Genomic DNA, 10886 nt, shown 5'->3' with positions numbered 1-10886 from the left:
CTTTCTGTTTACTTCAGTTGTACCAGTTCCTTAAATAATACTTCCTCAGCAAATGAAAATAAGTTTACTCCACAGTCCTGTTTCTTTGGTGGTACCGGTCTGACCCAGTCTTGTTGTTCATGGTTAGAACTAGGTGTATGCAGATCCAAGAAACACTTAATGTGAAGCACAAATAATTCAGCCCTCTTTTGTGGCTGCATGCAGGGATACTTTACTTGGAAAACTGAGATAGAAAACTAATATATACACAGTTACATTGTTCTGTACATAAGGAATGGGCTGATGTGACCAGACACCTATTTAAATAACCCTCACAGTCCCACCCTTCTCATATGGGGACATGTACACAGCCAGGTAATGTTAACCCCTTGCTGTTTGGTTTAGGGGATGACCTTTTGCAATTTGCTCTCCAACAAGTCCTGCGTGGGCATTATTCTCGTCTTCTAGAATGAATTCCAAGCTAGAGTATTTATTTATTTATTTTTATTTGGCATTTGTATATACCGACACTGAAAGCTAACCTAACACTGATGTCTGACTAAGGAAAATAAAAAATACTACATGTGTATCCCTATGTTACATTTATAACCTGCAATCGTGACCAGGCAGTCCACTATACAGGCAACGGCAAAATAAAACAACATAAAAGATGCATAAACTACATATAAAACATGGTAGTAAAAGTCTATTTTTTTTCACTTTTAAAGCTCACAAATTTATTTATTTATTTATTTATTTATTTTGTATACCGACATTCGATCGAGATATCACATCGGTTTCCAGATAACAGGTTGAATAGGGCGAGAACTGCCCTATTTTACATTGTAACAAGATAACAATTAATTAAACATTTAATATAAGAAACATTGCAACAGCTGAATATAATTAAATGAATATAATTATCTATACAGTATACACTTTTTCTGAGTTAAACCAACAAAATAGGGAAAGGGGGAGGGGCCGGACGAGACAGACTTTCTCCCTCTTACACTCTCTGCCACTCCTACACAAATGCGCACGCAGCACCTCAGACAGAACCTGTCTCAAATTCTGGGGCCAACTGAGGAGACTCGAAGGAGCTCTCCCGTTCCCGTGTAGTTTCATATTTCCTAAAACTGTTTCTGTACTTTACTGTTTCCTTAGCAGTCACGCAGTCCCCTCACCCGCAAAACTGATCCCAGCCCCCCCACATTTTCTAAGTTTGCTAAACTTGCATTCATTTAATCAAAGTTATTCTCACAGAACTGTTTTATTTATTTATTTATTTTTAGCGCTGACCCTACTATTTTTTCCCCAGATTTTCTCTCTTTCAAAGAGTTTTTTTCTTTAGAATTTACACAGCCGGCCTCGAATTCAGAAAACCATTATTTTTACCTTTCCCCCTGGGCTCTTCCTTCCCCGACCCCTCTCTCTCACGGGGCCGTTTTATTATTTACCCGCCTTCTCCAGTTTTCGCAAACCTCCGCGGGGCTGCTGACGTCACGCCCAGGCGTGCCCCTGCCCGAGCTCCCACGTGGAAACCTCCTACTGCGGCAGCAGCTTCGAACCCAGGACCGTTTTCCTCGAGGGACCCGTTATGCTGTGACACCAGCCACTGTCCCTCTCTCTCTCTCTCTCTCTCTCTCTCTCTCTCTCTCACTCTTAGTCGGCATAAATCTCCGCGCGTGGGCATACTCACGCAGAGGGTGTACCGCGAATAGGGTTGAAAGTTGGCTCCCTGTGGGTAAGTAGCATCTCTTATTTCAAGTGTTGTTTTGTAAACGCATCAACTATGTGTGTGCTAGCAGCGTCGTGCATAAATGTAAACGGGAAAAAAGGAGTTGTTTAGAGGCATTGTGGGGTGGGGTCAGTGCTTTGCATACAAGTCAGGATATCCACAATGAGTATGCATGAGAAAGATTGGCATATAATGGAGGCAGTACATGCAAATCTATCTCATGCATTTTCAATGTGGATATCCCGAAAACCTGGCCTATTTGTGGCCCTCTAGGGTTGGAGTTCGCCATCACTGTTCTATATTCTTGGAGTTTTTTTTAGGTATTCATCATGATCACACTGTAGTTTAATTTTTCACCAATGATCAATTTTCCTCCTCTGTTTTCCAATAAGCCATTGCCTCATTAGTATTGGCTTCTTCAGTCATGGGTAGCCATAATTCTTTCAATGCATGTTTCATATCTGCCATGTTTAAAAACTGGAACTTTATGCATGACAGGAAACTGAATTTCACAGTCATGCTTTGCTTCTAGTTTTTTCAAAGTATGATTAGATCAGGGTATTAACTTAAGCTTGGTCCTAAGGAGACCAATATTCAATAGGCAGTTTAGTGAACAAGTTATCTGACTACTGTTAGCTGGCAAACTTGTCCTGAATATTCAGTGGAATAAACATCCCACTGAATATATTTTCTTAAAGTAATCTGGCTACATGTAGCCGGACAACGTAGAAACCCAAATGGCTATGTTTGAATATAGCCGGTTAGATTTGTGAGCCAGATTAAAGATTTTATCTTTTGTCTACAGTTTTTGGGTGGAATCAGGGTGAAGTGGTGGAGGATTTGGGTGAACTGGTGGCAGTTGTCAGTGAACCAATCACTGGAGATATACACAGAAGTAAGTATTTTTCAGAAGCAGAGTATGCACATATATGCACTTATATTATGAAATACCAGCTTCCATTCCTACAACTGCCGTAAATACACACACGTTATAATTATTTCTTTTGTAAATTATGTGCATGTACTTTTCTAAAACAGGTATAGAAAGAATGCAGTACCCTGCATTAATATAATTTGGCGGGAGATATGTAGTATTTTATAAACTATGCAGTTTCCACCACACAATTTATAAAAGACAAAGCATAACTTTGTGAGCACATAAAGTATACATGTATGAACTGATTTATGTACACTATTGAAAATTAGCTCTCTATTTTATTCAGTATGCAAAAAGATGAAAATTTTTGCCAGTGTGCCATAAAATTACAACACAATTTTAGAGAGTTTGTTGCAGAATTTTCTGATTTGTGCTGCAGAGTCTACCCCTGAGTTGCTGCAGGAAATTGGGGACTGTGTCTTAGATTGCTGCTACCTGTTGTCCATCTTTCCTGGCTAGGGGCAGCAGAAAACCTAAATCCATCAAACTGCTAACAAGGCCAAATACCATCTGGTTGACGATCCTAACGTGAGTTTTTATCACCATCCTCTGATGAACCTACTTTAAAGCCCTCATCAGGACGCAGCCCTGACAAGGTTCAAACCAATGTGCCACAGTTTCTCTGACTTTCCATTTCCCAACTGAGCTAGCTGCCACATAGTGCTGAATGCCTTTCAGCTAACGTGCTTGTTCTGTGTCCTGCTCCCTGGCTGTTTCTAGGTGTCTGGCTCTCTGTGTCCATGCTCTGTTTTGTCTTCCTACTGGTTCAATGAGAATATTTCAGCCCTTCCTCCACCCATGCTCCTCTCTGGTTTCAACACCGTTCTCTTCATGTTATGAACCTTGAATCTGTTTAACCTGTAATCGACTTGGACCTTGTATTGTTCCTGTGTTACCTGTCCAGGATTGTGCCTTGTTTCTTCCTATACCCTGACCTATTTGGATTTCCTGGCTTTGGACTTTTACCTGACCTGGACCCTGCTTTTTGCCTCATGGGCTTGTCTCATTTGCTAAAGGTACCAAGATTGTTTAGCAATAAGCAGCATTTGTAAATGCCCTTTGGATCTGTTTCTAATTTCTGCTGGCTACTTATATCTCAGATGTGAACCCTCAAAAATAGGGCGCCCATTTCTTGACTATTCAGGTCCCAGTCGGGGGCCCTGACAAGCTCTTCATTAGGTTGGTGCATCTACGGGTAAAGATACTCTTATTATTTCTTGAAAGATGTACCTCATCTTTTCTCAACAAATCCTCTTCTTGGCATACCAAAGCCCTATTGTCAACACCATCCATGCAGCTGTGTGTCAATCTCTAGGTCTTGTCTGTCCATGAACATGTCTTTATCCTTTACTGGAAGGAAAGATAAGAGCACTACCTGTGCCCATGCTTTTCTTGCCCATGCTTTCAGTCCTCTGGAGTCCTTTTTTGGTCTGCTTAGGGCAATACCCAGACCCAGATTTCCCACTAGGTTCAAGAGGCTTAGGGATGCCTGTATGGCATAGTTTGCCCTGCCAGTAGAGTGATTCCTTTGGAGCAGAATTGCAGCTCTTTGTATGACATTCCTGCACTTTTAATTTCCCAGGGCTTTTCATCTGGCAGACATAATAAAATTGGCCTTCTCAAGAAGGCAATTGAACCTCAGCCAGGAAACTAAATCAACAGTTTCTCCAGCTCATCTATTTACACATACTACTCTAATCAGCAAGCACATAGCACAATGCCGGGCATTTGCACTCTTGATTTTGGCTAGCATTTTAGATATGATACTGGTGCTAGACATACCAGAATAGCTGTAATTGATACTGCTATTAGAATGCTGCACCTGGTTTTATAATCTGCAATATTTTGAAAGTAGAGACAATTTTTGTGTGCATGGGGGGGTGGGGGAGGGGGGTGAGAGCAGGATAGCATAGAAGGGGGCTGGCTTGGCTCAGCTTCCAACTCACCATGGGTAAGGAGGTAAAAGGTTACCCAGAGTTACAGTCTCAAGGAATGGAGAAGGAAGCATTAGGATGCTATGGAACAGGATTCCAGGTGCACACACACCCTAATTATTTATCTATAACTTACATTTATAAATGTCTCCCAGAACTGTGGGCAAGGTATAATATATCACCAAAAAACAAAAAATGTATACTTATAATACACAAAATAAAAATTAAATAAAATTCAAGGAAAGCCTGAAATGCTAGCAGGGAGAGAAGTCAGTTTTCTTAGCCAGAGCCAAGGCTCTGTACCAAGTAGGAGTTTCTGGTAACTCCCAGACTTCCGGTGTAAGTGACTGGTTTATATATTTGTTTGCTGCACAGAGTCTATTTTATGTTCAAGGCTGCTTTTACCTTAGGGCAAAAGGGGCAGTTACCCTGGGCCGTGCATAATAAGGTGCCATAGATAAAAACAGCCTGGCATGCAAAGCCCAAAGTTACTGCTCTTAGCAGGAGGAGTAGCTTTGTTCCCGCAGGGCGCCATATTTTGAAGGTGCCTCAGCATGAAGTAACCGGGCTAACCCTGCCTCCAGCTGACATGATCAGTTCTTCCAGCCAGGCTTTTACCATGGCAGTGCCATGATGGACCCAGAACCCCAGTGCAGACACAATCGCCGATTTTATTTCCTGCATCGTCATCAGTGGAAGTCGGGACTCTGCTGTAACTGTGAGAAGCAAATAATCATCACTGACACCCTTAGGGAATGAAAGTGGCACAAGGAGGAGGAAGGAGAACAGAGACAGGGAAAGAAAAACCTGAAGAGGGGAATATGAGACTTGGGGTTAGGTGGGGTGTGAGCAGGGACTGGGCTGGGGCTTGAGTAGGAGAGCACAAATGATATCTGGGAGGAAAGATAATGGATTTAGGGATTCTCTGAGCCCCTTCTCCCATGCATTCGGCTGCTGAGAGCAAGGACAGTAAAATGGCTAGTGCCAGGCCCTGGCCGCCAGTGACCGAAGAACAAGAGGCCTGGAAGTGCTATCGGTGGAACCCATCCTGTCAGCAGCCCAGAGGAAGAAAGCCTGAATGAATGAATGAATGAGTGTGTGTGAGAAGAGAATATTTGCCAGTTCCCCCCTCCCCACTAATCCATGGCAATCTCAGGGTATTTGGAATAAAAAAAATTAACAGATATTGAGATCGGGGGAGTTTTTATCCTTATTTGTTTTAATAATTGGGTGTTTAATGTTTCTGCTGTTTGAAATATTTTATTAGTGTTGAAGAAATTTAAAAGTTTTTATATGAGTTTTTAATTATTGGATATTCTATTCATCAGCTGTTTTGAAATATTCTTTTTATTAGTATGGTTTTACTTTTTGAATATTTTATATTTTTTTATTTTATTAATTGATATTTTATGAGGAATGGTAATGTTTCTCTTTTTCCATTGTTGCAATACATAGAGAGTCTAGTTGTGTTTCCAGTTCGGATTTTGTCTGCATTTCTATTTATACTTCATGGACTCTTTATTTTGTATTTGGTGAGGTTCTGTATGTGTGACCAAGGTGAGATATTTTTATAAGCATGACGTTCCTGTGAGGGGCTCTGTAGCAGACTGGTTTGTTTTGTTTTCCTAATTGGAGGTGTATCAATGTAATATTTGCAGTGTTGACTTTTTTATAGGTAGAGTTGTTGCAGTTAGTGCCGTTTTGGTATGGGAGGTGTACTATATTGTAATTGCAATTCAGTTTACTCATGGCTTTGAGAGTGAAGCCCACCCCTGACACACGTTTCAATAAGCTTCAGTGCATGTGAATATAATAAATATGTTGAAAGTGGTATTTTTACTTTGGGAAACTGTACTTTTCATGCGAAATCTGTTATAAATGCATATTTTTTAATTATATGTGGAGAGGGCTGTGGAGGGGAGAGTGCAAAGCTGTAAGGTTCACTTTCTTGCCCCTGGGGGCCTTCCTGCATTCAGGCTTTATATTCCATGTTCTGTGTTGCCCAGATTCATCCTGCCTTGGTCCATTCCTGTCCCAGCCTGAGTTCCAGTCTTATCTGTAATTGGTGTCTGAGTTTCAGCCTTGCCTGCGTTCCCTTTTAGTCCAAGCCTTGGTTTTAGTCTTACCAACATGTCCAAGCCTTGCTCCCGCCTCACTTTGCCATCCCGTGCTACTCCAGAGGTGGTGAGTCGGAACAGTGACAATCGACTGAAGGGACTCTGCTGCATATGGATATATAGCAATCTTAAATGTGGTCTGTTTTCTAATAGGAGGTGCAGTGATAATCCAGCAGCTGTTGTAATATTTTTCATAGGTTGGGTTGTTTGTGCCCTGACAGGTTTGCTGTAAAAGTTCTAAGTGACTTTTTTTTTTTTTTTTTTGCAGGGCTTTGGTATTGTTTCCCACAGCACCTGGTAGTGGAGAAATCTTTGTGGTTATGTAAACATACACTACCCTTTCAATAATGATAACATCTTTAATTGATAGATGTTGCTACTTTGCTTCTGCACTTTGCACTCCATGTTGAATGCTGGTTTCTTTTAATGATAAAGGCAACTTCAAAATTAATATAAAACTCAGTAGTTAAGAATAGGGTGATTATTTCCAAGCCATCAGGGTCAGACTGAACCAGGGCTAGTATTGCACCTGGTGTATCCTTGAATTCCTAATTTCTGCTTTTCCAAGCTATTGAAGCCTTGATGTTTGGTATTAGTAACATACTAACATGGTAAATAACAGCAGATTGGTCCATCCAGTCTGCCCAGTAAATTGCTTTTGGTAGTAACTACCGCTCCATACAGGTTTACCCCCATGCAGAAGTGTTACTCAACGTTAACAACGGTCACCCACATTTTTTTTCATTTCTATCCTCTAGCCTGTAGGGATCCGCAGTGTTTATCCACCACCGTTCTCGTCTTCACCACCTCTTCAGGGAGGGCATTCCATGTATCCACCATCATGCATTACTCCTCTTCTCACCCCTGGTCACCCCTACTGTTTCCACTTCTCTCTTCTTCTCCCCACAGACTGACATCCTGGCAGAGACAAGAAGGTTGTACTGAGTGCAGGACTACTCACAAGTTTCAGACTTATGCTAATTTGACCCCTTTTTGTGTTTGCTTTTCCAAAGAAACCGGAGATGTAACGGGGAATAAAAAGAGAACTAGCTCACCCTGGCAGGGTTGACCCGGGTCAAGTGGCCACCCTAATTCCAAATGATGGTGACTATTCCCTTTTCTGCGGTTATGTTGTGGAACAGGCCCCTTTACATTTCAGATTATAACTAGAATTAGTTTAAGCTCTTGACATTTCCCAAAGCTGAGCTCTAATGGAAACAACACTCCATCTTTATCTGCTGTCATTCTCCATGTTTAGAAACGGTGTATATCAGTTCCTGTTCCAGCTCCAGCAGGCGGGGACTGCTCCCCCTGCTTCATTTCCCAGGCAGTACCAGCGTGGCTAAGGAATCCAAAATGTATAGATACTGAAGTATGCTCCATGCAAGACCTAGAGCCCAGCCATTTTAGAATGATATGCAGGTTAGAAGTCCAAAACTTATATTTAAAGTCAGATCGACTCTGCCCCTGGAAGGCTCAGCCGAAGCTCCCCAGGCGTTTTTGTGGGCAGAATGTACAATTATGGGTTTTTTGATCAGGATTGTATATAGCACCTGAAACTGGAGGTCCTAGGCCATTTTCAACTTATCATCAACAGGGCAATTCTGAAAGGCAATTCCATGCTTAAAATGCATTTTACCCAGGTAAATCACCTGTCTGCAAATTGTGTGCACAACTCCATTAGGCATGTACCTTTACCTCTGTATCCAATTCTTGGCTGCCTCACTTTTAAGGCACTTCACTAGGTCAGCGCCCCCCCCCCCCCTCTCAAATCTTTTAAATCCATGCCTTCCAGGATGTAGGTGCCGGTTCTCCTAGCATGAGCTATTGAAAGTTCCCTCGTTTTATGAAATCAGATTAGCAAGAACCCCGAAAATGGCATTCTTCTACCTGGCTCCAATCTATGGAACTCTCTTCCCCTCAGCTTATGCATCAAGAAGGATTTTTTTTTTTTTATAATTTTTTATTTATGAAGACAGAGTACAGCGTTCAATAATACGAGCATAGAAACAATAACATGTTGGTACATAGCAAGAAACTATCGGTACAATACAACGTTTCCATTATTAATCTCGAAATGCGTACCCCGACTACATTTCCTTTTTCTTATCTGCTTCCCCTCCTCCCTAGCCCTCCCTCCCCCCCCCCCACCCGCCCCTATACGCAAATCAGTAGTAGGTAGAGTAGTGCAGGGTGAAATTAAAGCTCAACCATGACAGATTAGATTGTAGTAGACCTCTAACAACATTCAAAGCCTCTACTGCAATCTCTGATGCAAAACTTTGATAGCATTATGTGGAAATGTAGAAATGTAGAAATAGCGGCCTCAATGCATCAAGAAGGATTTTAACCAGTTCAGGAAAGTCCTAAAATCCCAACTGTTTCTTCAAGTATTTGATACATAAAAGGATTTCTCTTTTCCATTATTTGATTACTGCTAGATTAATTGACTTGCATAGTGTTACTTGTATCTTTTTTGTCCATCATTTATTGTTTTGAGTTAATTTAATTGTACTACTATTTTTATCTCTGTATTTTTTATTTATACTTTTAATTGTACATCACTTTGATTTTTAAGAAAGAAATTTTAACGTGAAGGGCAATTCAACTAACAGACATTGTAGTGGGGGCATTCCCAGGGCAGGGTTAGCATTCACAGAGAAAACAGCTACAGATCTCTGCAGAAACTATCTGGAAGAGGAATTGGATTCAGATGACCACCAGCACAGGCCCTGACTTTTTCGGTCTGGGGTACTGATAGGCAGACATAAGTGAAAAAACACAGGAGTGCTTCTAAGGCCAACGCCATAAGCAAAACACGTCAGCACTGTCTGAATAATGGCATGGCAGATACTACCTTAAGAAGCTTGCGGGGCAGACTGGATGGACCATTTAGTCCTTTTCTGCTGTCATTTCTATATTATTATATATTTTCCTTAGGACAATTTTCAAAGTTAAAGTAAGAGCACACATTTTTCATTTTGAAAGCCGGCACAAAGATTGCAGGTAAACAAGTGTCGGCAGACGGTGCAGCAACACGACCAGTTTGAGAATTGCTCCCTGAATATCAACATGGAGGCATGCTTTGTCCACCCACTGAGGCAGCTACCTCTGAGATCTCAGCAACAAAAGGGTTTTTTTTCCCAAGCTAAAAAAAATAAAAAACTCAGCCCATCTTTTTCAATATAAATCTACTGATAGAATCAGTCTGGTGCAAGAGAAGTCTAAAGAATTTTTAAAACACTGAGACTAATTTTTTATTACAATTTCACCCAGAAATGTACAAGATAATGGAGTCAATTTTCACATGTCTGTGGGAGGTTCCGTTTCATCCTCAAATTTTATTATTGAAGTATCTATTACCTTGCCTATTCCATATCTAACTATTATTGATTTAATATTATATTATATATTTATTCTATGCCTATTCATAGTATATGCTTAATATTTTACTGATGTGCTCTATGCGTATTGTAATTTCACACTATACTATAACATGCTCTGAACTCATCTACTGGAAAAGTATGAGATAGATACACGATGCTGATGATGAACTCAGAGTAGGAACTGGAGGTGGGCAAGGCTGAAGCCAGAACAGGAATTGGAGCTGTAGCTGAAACTTGTGACAAGGAGCAGAACTTGGCTGCTATTCCCAGGCCCTGCCAGGTGAGAATGAGAAGCCATGAAAGCGCTGCAGCTGCATGGAGGTGGTGAGCAGATGATAAGGGGAAAAAAGGCAAGAGAGTGGGGAAGGGTAGAAGACCAGAGTGGGGCGATTGCGTGGACATGGTGAGCGAGAGGGGTAGGAAGAGGAGTAGATGGAGAAAGAAAGGGGTGAGTACGAAGGGATGAGTGGGGAGAGAGGTTGAGTGAATGGAAGAGAGAGGATGGGTGAAGAGGGGTGAATAATTTATGTGAGAGAGGAAAGTGGGTGTGGGTTGAGGATGGGTGGAGGAGAGAGGACAGTGGGGGAGATAAACAGTAGGGAGTAAACTGAACTGAGGAGGTACTGACTACTAAATTGGGGGTGTGGGTGGGGGAGAGAGGACAGTGGGGGAGATAAACAGTAGGGAGAGGTGGTGAGGGATGGGAGAAAACTGAACTGAGGAGGTACTGACTACTAAATTGGGAGTTGGGGTGGGAAAGGGAACTTTCTCTCCCCCCTCCTTTCCCCCACTCAA

General features: G+C 41.6%; 1 protein-coding gene across 7 annotated transcripts in view; it reads left to right on the top strand.

The window, feature by feature from the left end:
- Nucleotides 1-1587: 1587 nt before the first annotated feature.
- Nucleotides 1588-10886, top strand: part of EPO (erythropoietin) — a 64512-nt gene continuing 55213 nt past the window's right edge. For 4 of the 7 annotated variants that reach the window (XM_029581397.1, XM_029581398.1, XM_029581393.1 and 1 more), the window contains exons 1-3: nucleotides 1588-1723; nucleotides 2523-2612; nucleotides 3034-3182. The gene's annotated coding sequence lies outside the window, so the exon portion shown is untranslated. The remainder of the gene's footprint in view (nucleotides 1724-2522; nucleotides 2613-3033; nucleotides 3183-10886) is intronic. The other 3 variants (XM_029581394.1, XM_029581396.1, XM_029581395.1) reach the window with 3 other exon arrangements.

This window comes from Rhinatrema bivittatum, chromosome 16, assembly GCF_901001135.1.
Source record: "Rhinatrema bivittatum chromosome 16, aRhiBiv1.1, whole genome shotgun sequence".
NCBI lineage: Eukaryota > Metazoa > Chordata > Amphibia > Gymnophiona > Rhinatrematidae > Rhinatrema > Rhinatrema bivittatum.
The sequence above is the reverse complement of the archived record's forward strand: the minus strand, read 5'-3'. Positions and strand labels throughout refer to the sequence as shown.